General features: G+C 36.8%; 30 non-coding genes across 30 annotated transcripts; all 30 read right to left on the reverse strand.

Moving 5' to 3' along the window:
* Positions 1–2,767: 2,767 nt before the first annotated feature.
* On the reverse strand, positions 2,768–2,849 carry trnas-gcu (transfer RNA serine (anticodon GCU)). The gene has a single exon. It is a non-coding gene; the product is annotated as a tRNA-Ser (tRNA).
* A 341-nt stretch (positions 2,850–3,190) lies between these two features.
* On the reverse strand, positions 3,191–3,272 carry trnas-gcu (transfer RNA serine (anticodon GCU)). Its single transcript has one exon. It is a non-coding gene; the product is annotated as a tRNA-Ser (tRNA).
* Positions 3,273–4,036: 764 nt separating this feature from the next.
* trnas-gcu (transfer RNA serine (anticodon GCU)) lies at positions 4,037–4,118 on the reverse strand. Its single transcript has one exon. It is a non-coding gene; the product is annotated as a tRNA-Ser (tRNA).
* Positions 4,119–4,455: 337 nt separating this feature from the next.
* trnas-gcu (transfer RNA serine (anticodon GCU)) lies at positions 4,456–4,537 on the reverse strand. The gene has a single exon. It is a non-coding gene; the product is annotated as a tRNA-Ser (tRNA).
* A 765-nt stretch (positions 4,538–5,302) lies between these two features.
* On the reverse strand, positions 5,303–5,384 carry trnas-gcu (transfer RNA serine (anticodon GCU)). The gene has a single exon. It is a non-coding gene; the product is annotated as a tRNA-Ser (tRNA).
* A 341-nt stretch (positions 5,385–5,725) lies between these two features.
* trnas-gcu (transfer RNA serine (anticodon GCU)) lies at positions 5,726–5,807 on the reverse strand. Its single transcript has one exon. It is a non-coding gene; the product is annotated as a tRNA-Ser (tRNA).
* Positions 5,808–6,148: 341 nt separating this feature from the next.
* Positions 6,149–6,230, reverse strand: trnas-gcu (transfer RNA serine (anticodon GCU)). Its single transcript has one exon. It is a non-coding gene; the product is annotated as a tRNA-Ser (tRNA).
* A 341-nt stretch (positions 6,231–6,571) lies between these two features.
* On the reverse strand, positions 6,572–6,653 carry trnas-gcu (transfer RNA serine (anticodon GCU)). The gene has a single exon. It is a non-coding gene; the product is annotated as a tRNA-Ser (tRNA).
* A 341-nt stretch (positions 6,654–6,994) lies between these two features.
* trnas-gcu (transfer RNA serine (anticodon GCU)) lies at positions 6,995–7,076 on the reverse strand. The gene has a single exon. It is a non-coding gene; the product is annotated as a tRNA-Ser (tRNA).
* Positions 7,077–7,839: 763 nt separating this feature from the next.
* On the reverse strand, positions 7,840–7,921 carry trnas-gcu (transfer RNA serine (anticodon GCU)). The gene has a single exon. It is a non-coding gene; the product is annotated as a tRNA-Ser (tRNA).
* A 341-nt stretch (positions 7,922–8,262) lies between these two features.
* trnas-gcu (transfer RNA serine (anticodon GCU)) lies at positions 8,263–8,344 on the reverse strand. The gene has a single exon. It is a non-coding gene; the product is annotated as a tRNA-Ser (tRNA).
* A 341-nt stretch (positions 8,345–8,685) lies between these two features.
* On the reverse strand, positions 8,686–8,767 carry trnas-gcu (transfer RNA serine (anticodon GCU)). The gene has a single exon. It is a non-coding gene; the product is annotated as a tRNA-Ser (tRNA).
* A 335-nt stretch (positions 8,768–9,102) lies between these two features.
* trnas-gcu (transfer RNA serine (anticodon GCU)) lies at positions 9,103–9,184 on the reverse strand. The gene has a single exon. It is a non-coding gene; the product is annotated as a tRNA-Ser (tRNA).
* Positions 9,185–9,525: 341 nt separating this feature from the next.
* On the reverse strand, positions 9,526–9,607 carry trnas-gcu (transfer RNA serine (anticodon GCU)). Its single transcript has one exon. It is a non-coding gene; the product is annotated as a tRNA-Ser (tRNA).
* A 341-nt stretch (positions 9,608–9,948) lies between these two features.
* On the reverse strand, positions 9,949–10,030 carry trnas-gcu (transfer RNA serine (anticodon GCU)). The gene has a single exon. It is a non-coding gene; the product is annotated as a tRNA-Ser (tRNA).
* Positions 10,031–10,371: 341 nt separating this feature from the next.
* trnas-gcu (transfer RNA serine (anticodon GCU)) lies at positions 10,372–10,453 on the reverse strand. Its single transcript has one exon. It is a non-coding gene; the product is annotated as a tRNA-Ser (tRNA).
* A 342-nt stretch (positions 10,454–10,795) lies between these two features.
* trnas-gcu (transfer RNA serine (anticodon GCU)) lies at positions 10,796–10,877 on the reverse strand. The gene has a single exon. It is a non-coding gene; the product is annotated as a tRNA-Ser (tRNA).
* Positions 10,878–11,219: 342 nt separating this feature from the next.
* trnas-gcu (transfer RNA serine (anticodon GCU)) lies at positions 11,220–11,301 on the reverse strand. The gene has a single exon. It is a non-coding gene; the product is annotated as a tRNA-Ser (tRNA).
* Positions 11,302–11,643: 342 nt separating this feature from the next.
* trnas-gcu (transfer RNA serine (anticodon GCU)) lies at positions 11,644–11,725 on the reverse strand. The gene has a single exon. It is a non-coding gene; the product is annotated as a tRNA-Ser (tRNA).
* Positions 11,726–12,060: 335 nt separating this feature from the next.
* trnas-gcu (transfer RNA serine (anticodon GCU)) lies at positions 12,061–12,142 on the reverse strand. The gene has a single exon. It is a non-coding gene; the product is annotated as a tRNA-Ser (tRNA).
* A 341-nt stretch (positions 12,143–12,483) lies between these two features.
* trnas-gcu (transfer RNA serine (anticodon GCU)) lies at positions 12,484–12,565 on the reverse strand. The gene has a single exon. It is a non-coding gene; the product is annotated as a tRNA-Ser (tRNA).
* Positions 12,566–12,906: 341 nt separating this feature from the next.
* On the reverse strand, positions 12,907–12,988 carry trnas-gcu (transfer RNA serine (anticodon GCU)). The gene has a single exon. It is a non-coding gene; the product is annotated as a tRNA-Ser (tRNA).
* A 342-nt stretch (positions 12,989–13,330) lies between these two features.
* Positions 13,331–13,412, reverse strand: trnas-gcu (transfer RNA serine (anticodon GCU)). The gene has a single exon. It is a non-coding gene; the product is annotated as a tRNA-Ser (tRNA).
* A 341-nt stretch (positions 13,413–13,753) lies between these two features.
* Positions 13,754–13,835, reverse strand: trnas-gcu (transfer RNA serine (anticodon GCU)). The gene has a single exon. It is a non-coding gene; the product is annotated as a tRNA-Ser (tRNA).
* A 335-nt stretch (positions 13,836–14,170) lies between these two features.
* trnas-gcu (transfer RNA serine (anticodon GCU)) lies at positions 14,171–14,252 on the reverse strand. Its single transcript has one exon. It is a non-coding gene; the product is annotated as a tRNA-Ser (tRNA).
* Positions 14,253–14,593: 341 nt separating this feature from the next.
* On the reverse strand, positions 14,594–14,675 carry trnas-gcu (transfer RNA serine (anticodon GCU)). The gene has a single exon. It is a non-coding gene; the product is annotated as a tRNA-Ser (tRNA).
* A 341-nt stretch (positions 14,676–15,016) lies between these two features.
* On the reverse strand, positions 15,017–15,098 carry trnas-gcu (transfer RNA serine (anticodon GCU)). Its single transcript has one exon. It is a non-coding gene; the product is annotated as a tRNA-Ser (tRNA).
* Positions 15,099–15,440: 342 nt separating this feature from the next.
* trnas-gcu (transfer RNA serine (anticodon GCU)) lies at positions 15,441–15,522 on the reverse strand. Its single transcript has one exon. It is a non-coding gene; the product is annotated as a tRNA-Ser (tRNA).
* Positions 15,523–15,864: 342 nt separating this feature from the next.
* Positions 15,865–15,946, reverse strand: trnas-gcu (transfer RNA serine (anticodon GCU)). The gene has a single exon. It is a non-coding gene; the product is annotated as a tRNA-Ser (tRNA).
* A 425-nt stretch (positions 15,947–16,371) lies between these two features.
* Positions 16,372–16,453, reverse strand: trnas-gcu (transfer RNA serine (anticodon GCU)). Its single transcript has one exon. It is a non-coding gene; the product is annotated as a tRNA-Ser (tRNA).
* Positions 16,454–16,614: the final 161 nt, after the last annotated feature.

Genomic DNA, 16,614 nt, shown 5'->3' on the forward strand with positions numbered 1-16,614 from the left:
GATCGACGATCCATTAACGTGTGAAAGGGAAAGGATGCAAAGGTCTTCTTTTTATTGCAAGCTCAGCAGGAGCTTGAAAAGGGCCGGAGAACCCCCGACTCCCTCACCGTCCATTCAGAGAGACCTCCCGGGCATTGTAAAAATCCCACTCAAAAGAGTGAACAGCTTCCCAGGTTTGCTTAGAGCAGGCAGTACTGCGTGTGCACATCTGGAAGGCATCAATCTGTTGGCTGCAGGTGAAACTCCTGAATGATGACGCGAGTCTGAGTGTGTTTTTGCGAGATTTTCTGGAAGACATAAAAACCCAATAAATCTGCATTAATGTAATAAAAAGAGATGCCGAGGTCCTTTGTACAAAAGCTGGGAGATTGGACACACCCAAAATTATTTTAAATACATTGCGTTATATCCTGTTAAGTGTGACGCTTGTGATTTAAGTCAACACCCATCAGCTGCCTTCCTCCTTGACCAGTCAGTACCCAGTAAATCTCATAATCTTCAAAGAGGACTGATACTTTGCTAGCCGAGTGAATGTCAGTCAACAAATCTATCAAGAATACATTTTAGCAAGGTAAGGCTATGAGATATTGGGATTTTGGCGACAATGGTACTGTTCAACAGGTAAATAGAAACGGTGCACCAATATCCAAAAATGCACTCCAGTAACCAATGAATGTAAGTATTTAGCGTTGTAAGAAATTTATTGTGCCGTTTGAAATACCACCTGTCCATTAAAATGTCTTGCGTCCAACTGTTTAATTCCGGTCTCTGAACAATCTTTTATTTGGAAAAACCCACTAAGGTTGACGACTACACAAAACCATGTCTTCAATATATCAACATTAATGGGAAAACTATACAGCTCGGACAATAGCAGTGTGTGTATGACTCCCCTTTTGCTTCATTCAACATTTTCCAAAACATTGCTTGCTTTAGAGGCAGCACAGTGAACCAAATGGTTTGCAGGTCGAACTCAGGATGGGGAGATATTTTGTTACTATTTTGGTTATAGCAGTGGACGGCAACCCTAATTGTTGAAAGAGCCACATTGGACCCAAAAACACACAAAACAAATTGGTCTGGAGCTGCAAAATATTAAAAACCGTATATAAGTGTTTTAATAAATGCAACATAGGACATATGTAGCTACATCAGCTACAATAGCTTACTATCAAAATTTGGATGCAGCATATGTAAAGAATGATGCACTTTGTTGTAGGACATTGCTTCGAGTTTGACTTTATTACAATATTAATGAATTACAGTATGTTTCATTGCTTTGATAAAATTCAAGAAATGTAATAAATAAATCCCATTTTTTATGTCATATTTATTTTGAGGATTTGAAAAATATGGCGGGTTTATGACGTGCTCCTTCTCTGCACAACAAAAGAGTGTAATAAAATGCAGTATGCATAAATAGAAATAAAAGAGCAGCTTTTAGAAAAAGGTAAAGTAAATATAATCAAATCATTACAGTTTGTGTTTGATTTTTAACTAATACTTTGACCTGGTTCTGTATTCTCCTACCAACAAAATAATGAAAGGATTTCAGAACATACTTTCCCTACAGCTAACATTCTGGGAAAGGTAAAAACAGTGATTTGGAGTTCAATGACTTTCCCAATGGAACACGTGAGAGTAGCCTAGGGGAAAACAAATTGACTTCCGACTGTAGGCCCGCTTCATACAGTACTGTTCTTTGTCTAAGTACCAAGCGGCCTAAAACAAGCCGTCTTTGTATGTGCAGTCATCAACGCCGCCCCTCCCTCACTCCTGTTCGATTTACCTAGAAGTCGGCCGCTGCCCCAGGCATCTTACATCAGAACCCCCACACTCACCTTCCCGTGCCCTCGAAACCACAAGCCACCCCAGCCCCGAGCTGACCTTCGCGTAAGCCTTCATGTGAGTGACATAAAGCTTGCCAGAAGCTAATGGAAAAAAGTCAAAAGGAACGAAGCACACCACAAATTTGTTCCTTGTACGGCACTTGAACTGTGTACGACAGACCTAATGAGTCGCTACAAGCACTCTAAACACCACAATAATGATCATCCGGATTGTTGACGGACTGATTTTCTTGCTCATAAATAAAGCCAGGCCTCGTGGGAGAGGAGACCATATGGGAGTCTTGATCCTCAGATGAAGTGGATCACATGATGCTCGGACGACACTGACTGGCATTTATTATTTATGTCCTTAACATTTTGTTTTATTAGATAGACAGAGTGAGGATTTTTCACTGATCCACAACAAAGAGTTTTGCCTGGCAATTTCTTAACTTGATTATTGTTTTTAGATTTAAAAATGTCCACTACGGTATAGATAATTCAAAATTTTGTGTTGATGTCAGCCTTGTGGAAATACCTGATGTATTAAGGGTTAGGTGGAAATGTGGTAGACGGAGGGTAACTTAATTCTGAGGTCTGTTTTGGGAAACACATGGATCAGTAATTAAAGTGCAATGCTATTGTTTGTGTAACATTTTATTGATATTTTTTTTAATGAATATTGGAGTTATTGAAGGGCAGCACGGTGACGCAGTTTGGAAGAAAGTTTCTCAACTCTGACCTCAGAACAAAGGATGCACTAGGAAAGTTTAACATATCATTCACAGGAATTGGATTCTAATACATAGTAAGGAATGACACGTTACCGTAATATATGAGAAAACTTCAAAAAATGCTACTTGATATGAGTTTTTGGGGGAAACTTTCTCAATTTTGACACGACAAACAACATGGTTAATGAAATAGTAAGCCATCACCGAAGAGAATGGGATTCGAACCCATGAGTGCAGAGTACAATGGATTAGCAGTCCATCACCTTAACCTCTCGGCCACCTCGTCCTGTTTCATCCTCAAAAAACACCTTTCTTTCCGATTATTTGAGGCCATGTGATAAGGCGTGATGCGATGTTCCGAACAAAAGATGATAAAGGCAAACTATTGCTGATGGATTTAAAATACTGTAAGACATTAGAGCAATACTAACCTCAGAACAAAGGATTCACTTGGAAAGTTTAACATATCATTGACAGGAATTGGATTCAAATACATAGTAAGGAATGACAAATTACTGTAACATATGAGACAACTTCAAAGAATGCTACTTGACTTGATTTCTTGGAGGATAGTTTCTCAATTTTGATAGGATGGACAATATGGTTAATGAAATAGTAAGCCATTATCAACGAGAATGGGATTCGAACCCATGAGTGCAGAGCACAATGGATTAGCAGTCCATCGCCTTAAACTCTCGGCCACCTCGTCCTGTTTCAACCTCAAAAAACACCTTTTTTTCTAATAATTTGAGGCCATGTGATAAGGTGAGATACTATGTTCCGGATAAAATATGATAAAAGCAAACTATTGCTGATGGATTTAAAATACTGTAAGACATTAGAGCAATACTAACCTCAAAACAAAAGATTCACTAGGAAAGTTTAACATATAATTGACAGGAATTGGATTCAAATACATAGTAAGGAAGGACACGTTACTGTAACATATAAGACAATTTCAAAGAATACTACTTGAATTGATTTCTTGGAAGACATTTTCTCAATCTTTTCATGATAGACAACAAGGTTAATGAAATAGTAAGGCATCATCGACGAAAATGGATTTCGTACCCATGAGTGGAGCGCACAACGGATTAGCAGTCCATCGCCTTAACCTCTCGGCCACCTCGTCCTGTTTCGTCCTCAAAAAACACCTTTTTTTCTAATAATTTGAGGCCATGTGATAGGGCGCGATGCTATGTTTCGGATAAAAGATGATAAAAGCAAACTATTGCTGATGGATTTAAAATACTGGAAGACATTAGAGCAATACTAACCTCAAAACAAAGGATTGACTAGGAAAGTTTAACATATCATTCACAGGAATTGGATTCTAATACATAATAAGGAATGACACGTTACCGTAACATATGAGAAAAGTTCAAAGAATGCTACTTGATATGAGTTCTTGGGGGAAACTTTCTCAATTTTGATATGATGGACAATATGGTAAATGAAATAGTAAGCCATTATCGACGAGAATGGGATTCAAACCCATGAGTGCAGAGCACAATGGATTAGCAGTCCATCGCCTTAACCTCTCGGCCACCTCGTCCTGTTTCATTCTCAAAAAACACCTTTCTTTCTAATAATTTGAAGCCATGTGATAAGGCGCGATGCTATGTTCCGGATAAAAGATCATAAAGGCAAACTATTGCTGATGGATTTGAAATACTGTAAGACATTAGAGCAATGCTAACCTCAAAACAAAGGATTCACTAGGAAAGTTTAACATATCATTCACAGGAATTGGATTCTAATACATAGTAAGGAATGATTACTGTAACATATAAGACAATTTCAAAGAATGCTACTTAACTTGATTTCTTGGAAGAAAGTTTCTCAACTTTGATATGTTAGACATTATGGTTATTGAAATAGTAAGCCATTATCAACGAGAATGGGATTCGAACCCATGAGTGCAGAGCACAATGGATAAGCAGTCCATCGCCTTAACCTCTCGGCCACCTCGTCCTGTTTTGTCCTCAAAAAACACCTTTCTTTCTAATAATTTGACGCCATGTGATAAGGCGCGATGCTATGTTCCGGATAAAAGATGATAAAAGCAAACTATTGCTGATGGATTTAAAATACTGTAAGACATTAGAGCAAAACTAACCTCAGAACAAAAGATTCACTAGGAAAGTTTAACATATCATTGACAGGAATTGGATTCAAAAACATAGTAAGGAATGACACATTACTGTGACATATAAGACAATTTCATAGAATGCTACTTGACTTGATTTCTTGGAGGCAAGTTTCTCAATTTAGATATGAAGGACAATATGGTTAATGAAATAGTAAGCCATTATCGTCGACAATGGGATTTGAACCCATGAGTGCAGAGCACAATTGATTAGCAGTCCATCGCCTTAACCTCTCGGCCACCTCGTCCTGTTACATTCTCAAAATACACCTTTCTTTCTAATAATTTGAGGCCATGTGATAAGGTGCGATGCTTTGTTCCGGATAAAGGATGATAAAAGCAAACTATTGCTGATGGATTTAAAAATACTGTAAGACATTAGAGCAATACTAACCTCAGAACAAAGGATTCACTAGGAAAGTTTAACATATCATTGACAGGAATTGAATTCTAATACATGGTAAGGAATGACACATTACTGTAACACATAAGACAATTTCAAAGAATGCTACTTGACTTGATTACTTGGAAGAAACTGTCTCAATTTTGTCGTGATAGAAAACATGGTTAATGAAATAGTAAGCCATTGTCGACGAGAATGGGATTTGAACCCATGAGTGCAGAGCACAATGGATTAGCAGTCCATCGCCTTAACCTCTCGGCCACCTCGTCCTGGTTCGTCCTCAAAAAACACATTTTTTTCTAATAATTTGAGGCCATGTGATAGGGCGCGAGGCTATGTTTCGGATAAAAGATGATAAAAGCAAATCATTGCTGATGGATTTAAAATATTGTAAGACATTAGAGCAATACTAACCTCAAAACAAAGGATTCACTAGGAAAGTTTAACATATCATTGACAGGAAATGGTTTCAAAAACATAGTAAGGAATGACACATTACTGTAACATATAAGACAATTTCAAAGAATGCTACTTGACTTGATTTCTCGGAAGAAACTTTCTCAATTTTGTCACGATAGACAACATGGTTAATGAAATAGTAAGCCATTATCGACGAGAATGGGATTCGAACCCATGAGTGCAGAGCACAATGGATTAGCAGTCCATCGCCTTAACCTCTCGGCCACCTCGTCCTGCTTTGTACTCAAAAAACACCTTTCTTTCTAATAATTTGACGCCATGTGATAAGGCGCGATGCTATGTTCCTGATAAAAGATGATAAAAGCAAACTATTGCTGATGGATTTAAAATATTGTAAGACATTAGAGCAATACTAACCTCAAAACAAAGGATTCACTAGGAAAGTTTAACATATCATTGACAGGAATTGAATTCTAATACATGGTAAGGAATGACACATTACTGTAACACATAAGACAATTTCAAAGAATGCTACTTGACTTGATTTCTTGGAAGAAACTGTCTCAATTTTGTCATGATAGAAAACATGGTTAATGAAATAGTAAGCCATCATCGACGGGAATGGGATACGAACCCATAAGTGCAGAGCACAATGGATTAGCAGTCCATCGCCTTAACCTCTCGGCCACCTCGTCCTGTTTTGTCCTCAAAAAACACCTTTCTTTCTAATAATTTGACGCCATGTGATAAGGCGCGATGCTATGTTCCTGATAAAAGATGATAAAAGCACACTATTGCTGATGGATTTAAAATATTGTAAGACATTAGAGCAATACTAACCTCAAAACAAAGGATTCACTAGGAAAGTTTAACATATCATTGACAGGAATTGGATTCAAAAACATAGTAAGGAATTACACATTACTGTAACATATAAGACAATTTCAAAGAATGCTACTTGACTTGATTTCTTGGAGGAAAGTTTCTCAATGCTGATATGATAGACAATATGGTTAATGAAATAGTAAGCCATTATCGACGAGAATGGGATTCGAACCCATGAGTGGAGAGCACAATGGATTAGCAGTCCATCGCCTTAACCTCTCGGCCACCTCGTCCTGTTTCGTCCTCAAAAAACACATTTTTTTCTAAAAATTTGAGGCCATGTGATAGGGCGCGATGCTATGTTTCGGATAAAAGATGATAAAAGCAAATTATTGCTGATGGATTTAAAATATTGTAAGACATTAGAGCAATACTAACCTTAAAACAAAGGATTCACTAGGAAAGTTTAACATATCATTGACAGGAATTGGATTCAAAAACATAGTAAAGAATGAGACGTTACTGTAACATATAAGACAATTTCAAAGAATGCTGCTTGACTTGATTTCTTGGAGGAAAGTTTCTCAATTTTGATATGATAATCGACATGGTTAATGAAATAGTAAGCCATCATCGATGAGAATGGGACTCGAATCCATGAGTGCAGAGCACAATGGATTAGCAGTCCATCGCCTTAACCTCTCGGCCACCTCGTCCTGCTTTGTCCTAAAAAACACCTTTCTAACTAATAATTTTAGGCCATGTGATAAAGCGCGATGCTATGTTCCGGATAAAAGATGATAAAAGCAAACTATTGCTGATGGATTTAAAATACTGTAAGACATTAGAGCAAAACTAACCTCAGAACAAAAGATTCACTAGGAAAGTTTAACATATCATTGACAGGAATTGGATTCAAAAACATAGTAAGGAATGACACATTACTGTAACATATAAGACAATTTCAAAGAATGCTACTTGACTTGATTTCTTGGAAGAAACTTTCTCAATTTAGTCACGATAGACAACATGGTTAATGAAATAGTAAGCCATTATCTACGACAATGGAATTCGAACCCATGAGTGCAGAGCACAATGGATTAGCAGTCCATCGCCTTTACCTCTCGGCCACCTCGTTCTGTTACAACCTCAAAAAACACCTTTCTTTCTAATAATTTGAGGCCATGTGATAAGGCGCGATGCTATGTTCCGGATAAAAGATGATAAAAGCAAACTATTGCTGATGGATTTAAAATACTGTAAGACATTAGAGCAATACTAACCTCAAAACAAAGGATTCACTAGGAAAGTTTAACATATCATTGACAGGAATTCGGTTCAAAAACATAGTAAGGAATGACACATTACTGTAACATATAAGACAATTTCAAAGAATGCTACTTGACTTGATTTCTCGGAAGAAACTTTCTCAAATTTGTCACGATAGACAATATGGTAAATGAAATAGTAAGGCATTATGGACGAGAATGGGATTCGAACCCATGAGTGCAGAGCACAATGGATTAGCAGTCCATCGCCTTAACCTCTCGGCCACCTCGTCCTGTTTTGTCCTCAAAAAACACCTTTCTTTCTAATAATTTAAGGCCATGTGATAAGGCGCGATGCTATGTTCCGGATAAAAGATGATAAAAGCAAACTATTGCCGATGGATTTAAAATACTGTAAGACATTAGAGCAATACTAACCTCAAAACAAAGGATTCACTAGGAAAGTTTAACATATCATTGACAGGAATTGGATTCAAAAACATAGTAAGGAATGACACATTACTGTAACATATAAGAAGATTTCAAAGAATGCTACTAGAATTGATTTCTTGGAGGAAAGTTTCTCAATGCTGATATGATAGACAATATGGTTATTGAAATAGTAAGCCATTATCGACGAGAATGGGATTCGAACCCATGAGTGCAGAGCCCAATGGATTAGCAGTCCATCGCCTTAACCTCTCGGCCACCTCGTCCTGTTTCGTTCTCAAAAAACACATTTTTTTCTAATAATTTGAGGCCATGTGATAAGGCGCGATGCTATGTTTCGGATAAAAGATGATAAAAGCAAATTATTGCTGATGGATTTAAAATATTGTAAGACATTAGAGCAATACTAACCTTAAAACAAAGGATTCACTAGGAAAGTTTAACTTATCATTGACAGGAATTGGATTCAAAAACATAGTAAAGAATGAGACGTTACTGTAACATATAAGACAATTTCAAAGAATGCTGCTTGACTTGATTTCTTGGAGGAAAGTTTCTCAATTTTGATATGATAAACGACATGGTTAATGAAATAGTAAGCCATCATTGATGAGAATGGGACTCGAATCCATGAGTGCAGAGCACAATGGATTAGCAGTCCATCGCCTTAACCTCTCGGCCACCTCGTCCTGCTTTGTCCTAAAAAACACCTTTCTAACTAACAATTTGAGGCCATGTGATAAGGCGCGATGCTATGTTCCGGATAAAAGATGATAAAAGCATACTATTGCTGATGGATTTAAAGTACTGTAAGACATTAGAGCAAAACTAACCTCAGAACAAAAGATTCACTAGGAAAGTTTAACATATCATTTACAGGAATTGGATTCAAATACATAGTAAGGAATGACACATTACTGTAACATGTAAGACAATTTCAAAGAATGCTACTTGACTTCTCGGAAGAAACTTTCTCAAATTTGTCACGATAGACAATATGGTAAATGAAATAGTAAGCCATTATCGACGAGAATGGGATTCAAACCCATGAGTGCAGAGCACAATGGATTAGCAGTCCATCGCCTTAACCTCTCGGCCACCTCGTCCTGTTACAACCTCAAAAAACACCTTTCTTTCTAATAATTTGAGGCCATGTGATAAGGCGCGATGCTATGTTCCGGATAAAAGATGATAAAAGCAAACTATTGCTGATGGATTTAAAATACTGTAAGACATTAGAGCAATACTAACCTCAAAACAAAGGATTCACTAGGAAAGTTTAACATATCATTGACAGGAATTCGATTCAAAAACATAGTAAGGAATGACACATTACTGTAACATATAAGACAATTTCAAAGAATGCTACTTGACTTGATTTCTCGGAAGAAACTTTCTCAAATTTGTCACGATAGACAATATGGTAAATGAAATAGTAAGCCATTATCGACGAGAATGGGATTCGAACCCATGAGTGCAGAGCACAATGGATTAGCAGTCCATCGCCTTAACCTCTCGGCCACCTCGTCCTGTTACAACCTCAAAAAACACCTTTCTTTCTAATAATTTGAGGCCATGTGATAAGGCGCGATGCTATGTTCCGGATAAAAGATGATAAAAGCAAACTATTGCTGATGGATTTAAAATACTGTAAGACATTAGAGCAATACTAACCTCAAAACAAAGGATTCACTAGGAAAGTTTAACATATCATTGACAGGAATTCGATTCAAAAACATAGTAAGGAATGACACATTACTGTAACATATAAGACAATTTCAAAGAATGCTACTTGACTTGATTTCTCGGAAGAAACTTTCTCAAATTTGTCACGATAGACAATATGGTAAATGAAATAGTAAGCCATTATCGACGAGAATGGGATTCGAACCCATGAGTGCAGAGCACAATGGATTAGCAGTCCATCGCCTTAACCTCTCGGCCACCTCGTCCTGTTTTGTCCTTAAAAAACACCTTTGTTTCTAATAATTTGAGGCCATGTGATAAGGCGCGATGCTATGTTCCGGATAAAAGATGATAAAAGCAAACTATTGCTGATGGATTTAAAATACTGTAAGACATTAGAGCAATACTAACCTCAAAACAAAGGATTCACTAGGAAAGTTTGAAATATCATTGACAGGAATTGGATTCAAAAACATAGTAAGGAATGACACATTACTGTAACATGTAAGACAATTTCAAAGAATGCTACTTGACTTTATTTCTTGGAGGAGAGTTTCTCAATTTTGTCATGATAGACAACATGGTTAATGAAATAGTAAGCCATCATCGACGAGAATGGGATTTGAACCCATGAGTGCAGAGCACAATGGATTAGCAGTCCATCGCCTCAACCTCTCGGCCACCTCATCCTGTTTCATTCTCAAAAAACACCTTTCTTTCTAATAATTTGAGGCCATGTGATAAGGCGCGATGCTATGTTCCGGATAAAGGATAATAAAAGCAAACTATTGCTGATGGATTTAAAAATACTGTAAGACATTAGAGCAATACTAACCTCAGAACAAAGGATTCACTAGGAAAGTTTAACATATCATTGACAGGAATTGAATTCTAATACATAGTAAGGAATGACACATTACTGTAACATATAAGACAATTTCAAAGAATGCTACTTGATTTGATAACTTGGAGGAAAGTTTCTCAATTTTGATATGATAGACAATATGGTTAACAAAACAGTAAGCCATTATCGACGAGAATGGGATTCAAACCCATGAGTGCAGAGCACAATGGATTAGCAGTCCATCGCCTTAACCTCTCGGCCACCTCGTCCTGTTTCAATGTCAAAATACACCTTTCTTTCTAATAATTTGAGGCCATGTGATAAGATGCGATGCTTTGTTCCGGATAAAGGATGATAAAAGCAAACTATTGCTGATGGATTTAAAAATACTGTAAGACATTAGAGCAATACTAACCTCAAAACAAAGGATTCACTAGGAAAGTGTACCATATCATTGACAGGAATTGGATTCAAAAACATAGTAAGGAATGACACATTACTGTAACATATAAGACAATTTCAAAGAATGCTACTAGAATTGATTTCTTGGAGGAAAGTTTCTCAATGCTGATATGATAGACAATATGGTTATTGAAATAGTAAGCCATTATCGACGAGAATGGGATTCGAACCCATGAGTGCAGAGCACAATGGATTAGCAGTCCATCGCCTTAACCTCTCGGCCACCTCGTCCTGTTTCTTTCTCAAAAAACACATTTTTTTTCTAATAATTTGAGGCCATGTGATAAGGCGCGATGCTATGTTTCGGATAAAAGATGATAAAAGCAAATTATTGCTGATGGATTTAAAATATTGTAAGACATTAGAGCAATACTAACCTTAAAACAAAGGATTCACTAGGAAAGTTTAACTTATCATTGACAGGAATTGGATTCAAAAACATAGTAAAGAATGAGACGTTACTGTAACATATAAGACAATTTCAAAGAATGCTGCTTGACTTGATTTCTTGGAGGAAAGTTTCTCAATTTTGATATGATAAACGACATGGTTAATGAAATAGTAAGCCATCATTGATGAGAATGGGACTCGAATCCATGAGTGCAGAGCACAATGGATTAGCAGTCCATCGCCTTAACCTCTCGGCCACCTCGTCCTGCTTTGTCCTAAAAAACACCTTTCTAACTAACAATTTGAGGCCATGTGATAAGGCGCGATGCTATGTTCCGGATAAAAGATGATAAAAGCATACTATTGCTGATGGATTTAAAGTACTGTAAGACATTAGAGCAAAACTAACCTCAGAACAAAAGATTCACTAGGAAAGTTTAACATATCATTGACAGGAATTGGATTCAAATACATAGTAAGGAATGACACATTACTGTAACATGTAAGACAATTTCAAAGAATGCTACTTGACTTCTCGGAAGAAACTTTCTCAAATTTGTCACGATAGACAATATGGTAAATGAAATAGTAAGCCATTATCGACGAGAATGGGATTCAAACCCATGAGTGCAGAGCACAATGGATTAGCAGTCCATCGCCTTAACCTCTCGGCCACCTCGTCCTGTTACAACCTCAAAAAACACCTTTCTTTCTAATAATTTGAGGCCATGTGATAAGGCGCGATGCTATGTTCCGGATAAAAGATGATAAAAGCATACTATTGCTGATGGATTTAAAGTACTGTAAGACATTAGAGCAATACTAACCTCAAAACAAAGGATTCACTAGGAAAGTTTGAAATATCATTGACAGGAATTGGATTCAAAAACATAGTAAGGAATGACACATTACTGTAACATGTAAGACAATTTCAAAGAATGCTACTTGACTTTATTTCTCGGAAGAAACTTTCTCAAATTTGTCACGATAGACAATATGGTAAATGAAATAGTAAGCCATTATCGACGAGAATGGGATTCGAACCCATGAGTGCAGAGCACAATGGATTAGCAGTCCATCGCCTTAACCTCTCGGCCACCTCGTCCTGTTTTGTCCTTAAAAAACACCTTTGATTCTAATAATTTGAGGCCATGTGATAAGGCGCGATGCTATGTTCCGGATAAAAGATGATAAAAGCAAACTATTGCTGATGGATTTAAAATACTGTAAGACATTAGAGCAATACTAACCTCAAAACAAAGGATTCACTAGGAAAGTTTGAAATATCATTGACAGGAATTGGATTCAAAAACATAGTAAGGAATGACACATTACTGTAACATGTAAGACAATTTCAAAGAATGCTACTTGACTTTATTTCTTGGAGGAGAGTTTCTCAATTTTGTCATGATAGACAACATGGTTAATGAAATAGTAAGCCATCATCGACGAGAATGGGATTTGAACCCATGAGTGCAGAGCACAATGGATTAGCAGTCCATCGCCTCAACCTCTCGGCCACCTCGTCCTGTTTCATTCTCAAAAAACACCTTTCTTTCTAATAATTTGAGGCCATGTGATAAGGCGCGATGCTATGTTCCGGATAAAGGATAATAAAAGCAAACTATTGCTGATGGATTTAAAAATACTGTAAGACATTAGAGCAATACTAACCTCAGAACAAAGGATTCACTAGGAAAGTTTAACATATCATTGACAGGAATTGAATTCTAATACATAGTAAGGAATGACACATTACTGTAACATATAAGACAATTTCAAAGAATGCTACTTGATTTGATAACTTGGAGGAAAGTTTCTCAATTTTGATATGATAGACAATATGGTTAACAAAACAGTAAGCCATTATCGACGAGAATGGGATTCGAACCCATGAGTGCAGAGCACAATGGATTAGCAGTCCATCGCCTTAACCTCTCGGCCACCTCGTCCTGTTTCGTTCTCAAAAAACACATTTTTTTCTAATAATTTGAGGCCATGTGATAAGGCGCGATGCTATGTTTCGGATAAAAGATGATAAAAGCAAATTATTGCTGATGGATTTAAAATATTGTAAGACATTAGAGCAATACTAACCTTAAAACAAAGGATTCACTAGGAAAGTTTAACTTATCATTGACAGGAATTGGATTCAAAAACATAGTAAAGAATGAGACGTTACTGTAACAAATAAGACAATTTCAAAGAATGCTGCTTGACTTGATTTCTTGGAGGAAAGTTTCTCAATTTTGATATGATAAACGACATGGTTAATGAAATAGTAAGCCATCATTGATGAGAATGGGACTCGAATCCATGAGTGCAGAGCACAATGGATTAGCAGTCCATCGCCTTAACCTCTCGGCCACCTCGTCCTGCTTTGTCCTAAAAAACACCTTTCTAACTAACAATTTGAGGCCATGTGATAAGGCGCGATGCTATGTTCCGGATAAAAGATGATAAAAGCATACTATTGCTGATGGATTTAAAGTACTGTAAGACATTAGAGCAAAACTAACCTCAGAACAAAAGATTCACTAGGAAAGTTTAACATATCATTGACAGGAATTGGATTCAAATACATAGTAAGGAATGACACATTACTGTAACATGTAAGACAATTTCAAAGAATGCTACTTGACTTCTCGGAAGAAACTTTCTCAAATTTGTCACGATAGACAATATGGTAAATGAAATAGTAAGCCATTATCGACGAGAATGGGATTCAAACCCATGAGTGCAGAGCACAATGGATTAGCAGTCCATCGCCTTAACCTCTCGGCCACCTCGTCCTGTTACAACCTCAAAAAACACCTTTCTTTCTAATAATTTGAGGCCATGTGATAAGGCGCGATGCTATGTTCCGGATAAAAGATGATAAAAGCAAACTATTGCTGATGGATTTAAAATACTGTAAGACATTAGAGCAATACTTACCTCAAAACAAAGGATTCACCAGGAAAGTTTAACATATCATTGACAGGAATTCGATTCAAAAACATAGTAAGGAATGACACATTACTGTAACATATAAGACAAATTCAAAGAATGCTACTTGACTTGATTTCTTGGAAGAAACTTTCTCAAATTTGTCACGATAGACAATATGGTAAATGAAATAGTAAGCCATTATCGACGAGAATGGGATTCGAACCCATGAGTGCAGAGCACAATGGATTAGCAGTCCATCGCCTTAACCTCTCGGCCACCTCGTCCTGTTTTGTCCTCAAAAAACACCTTTGTTTCTAATAATTTGAGGCCATGTGATAAGGCGCGATGCTATGTTCCGGATAAAAGATGATAAAAGCAAACTATTGCTGATGGATTTAAAATACTGTAAGACATTAGAGCAATACTAACCTCAAAACAAAGGATTCACTAGGAAAGTTTGAAATATCATTGACAGGAATTGGATTCAAAAACATAGTAAGGAATGACACATTACTGTAACATGTAAGACAATTTCAAAGAATGCTACTTGACTTTATTTCTTGGAGGAGAGTTTCTCAATTTTGTCATGATAGACAACATGGTTAATGAAATAGTAAGCCATCATCGACGAGAATGGGATTTGAACCCATGAGTGCAGAGCACAATGGATTAGCAGTCCATCGCCTCAACCTCTCGGCCACCTCGTCCTGTTTCATTCTCAAAAAACACCTTTCTTTCTAATAATTTGAGGCCATGTGATAAGGCGCGATGCTATGTTCCGGATAAAGGATAATAAAAGCAAACTATTGCTGATGGATTTAAAAATACTGTAAGACATTAGAGCAATACTAACCTCAGAACAAAGGATTCACTAGGAAAGTTTAACATATCATTGACAGGAATTGAATTCTAATACATAGTAAGGAATGACACATTACTGTAACATATAAGACAATTTCAAAGAATGCTACTTGATTTGATAACTTGGAGGAAAGTTTCTCAATTTTGATATGATAGACAATATGGTTAACAAAACAGTAAGCCATTATCGACGAGAATGGGATTCGAACCCATGAGTGCAGAGCACAATGGATTAGCAGTCCATCGCCTTAACCTCTCGGCCACCTCGTCCTGTTTCAATGTCAAAATACACCTTTCTTTCTAATAATTTGAGGCCATGTGATAAGATGCGATGCTTTGTTCCGGATAAAGGATGATAAAAGCAAACTATTGCTGATGGATTTAAAAATACTGTAAGACATTAGAGCAATACTAACCTCAAAACAAAGGATTCACTAGGAAAGTTTAACATATCATTGACAGGAATTGGATTCAAAAACATAGTAAGGAATGACACATTACCATAACATATAAGACAATTTCAAAGAATGCTGCTTGACTTGATTTCTTGGAGGAAAGTTTCTCAATTTTGATATGATAAACAACATGGTTAAAGAAATAGTAAGCTATCATCGACGAGAATGGGATTCGAACCCATGAGTGCAGAGCACAATGGATTAGCAGTCCATCGCCTTAACCTCTCGGCCACCTCGTCCTGTTTCATTCTCAAAATACACCTTTCTTTCTAATAATTTGAGGCCATGTGATAAGATGCGATGCTTTGTTCCGGATAAAGGATGATAAAAGCAAACTATTGCTGATGGATTTAAAAATACTGTAAGACATTAGAGCAATACTAACCTCAGAACAAAGGATTCACTAGGAAAGTTTAACATATCATTGACAGGAATTGGATTCAAAAACATAGTAAGGAATGACACATTACTGTAACATACAAGACAATTTCAAAGAATAATAATAATAATAATAATAATTTCCTTTGTATTGTCATTCTTTGTAACAATGTACACAGAACGAAATGTCGATACACCTGAATGCTTCCTGACTTGATTTCTTGGAGGAAAGTTTCTCAATTTTGATATAATAAACAACATGGTTAATGAAACAGTAAGCCATCATCAACGAGAATGGGATTCGAACCCATGAGTGCAGAGCACAATGGATTAGCAGTCCATCGCCTTAACCTCTCGGCCACCTCGTCCTGTTACATCCTCAAAAAACACCTTTCTTTCTAATAATTTGAGGCCACGTGATAGGACGCGATGCTATGTTCCAAATAAAAGATGATAAAAGCAAACTATCTCTGATGGATTTAAAATACTGTAAGACATTTCAGCAATACTGACCTCAGAACAAAGGATG

This window comes from Urocampus carinirostris, chromosome 1, assembly GCF_059441175.1.
Source record: "Urocampus carinirostris isolate Australia breed hairy pipefish chromosome 1, RoL_Ucar_1.0, whole genome shotgun sequence".
Taxonomy (NCBI): Eukaryota; Metazoa; Chordata; class Actinopteri; order Syngnathiformes; family Syngnathidae; genus Urocampus; species Urocampus carinirostris.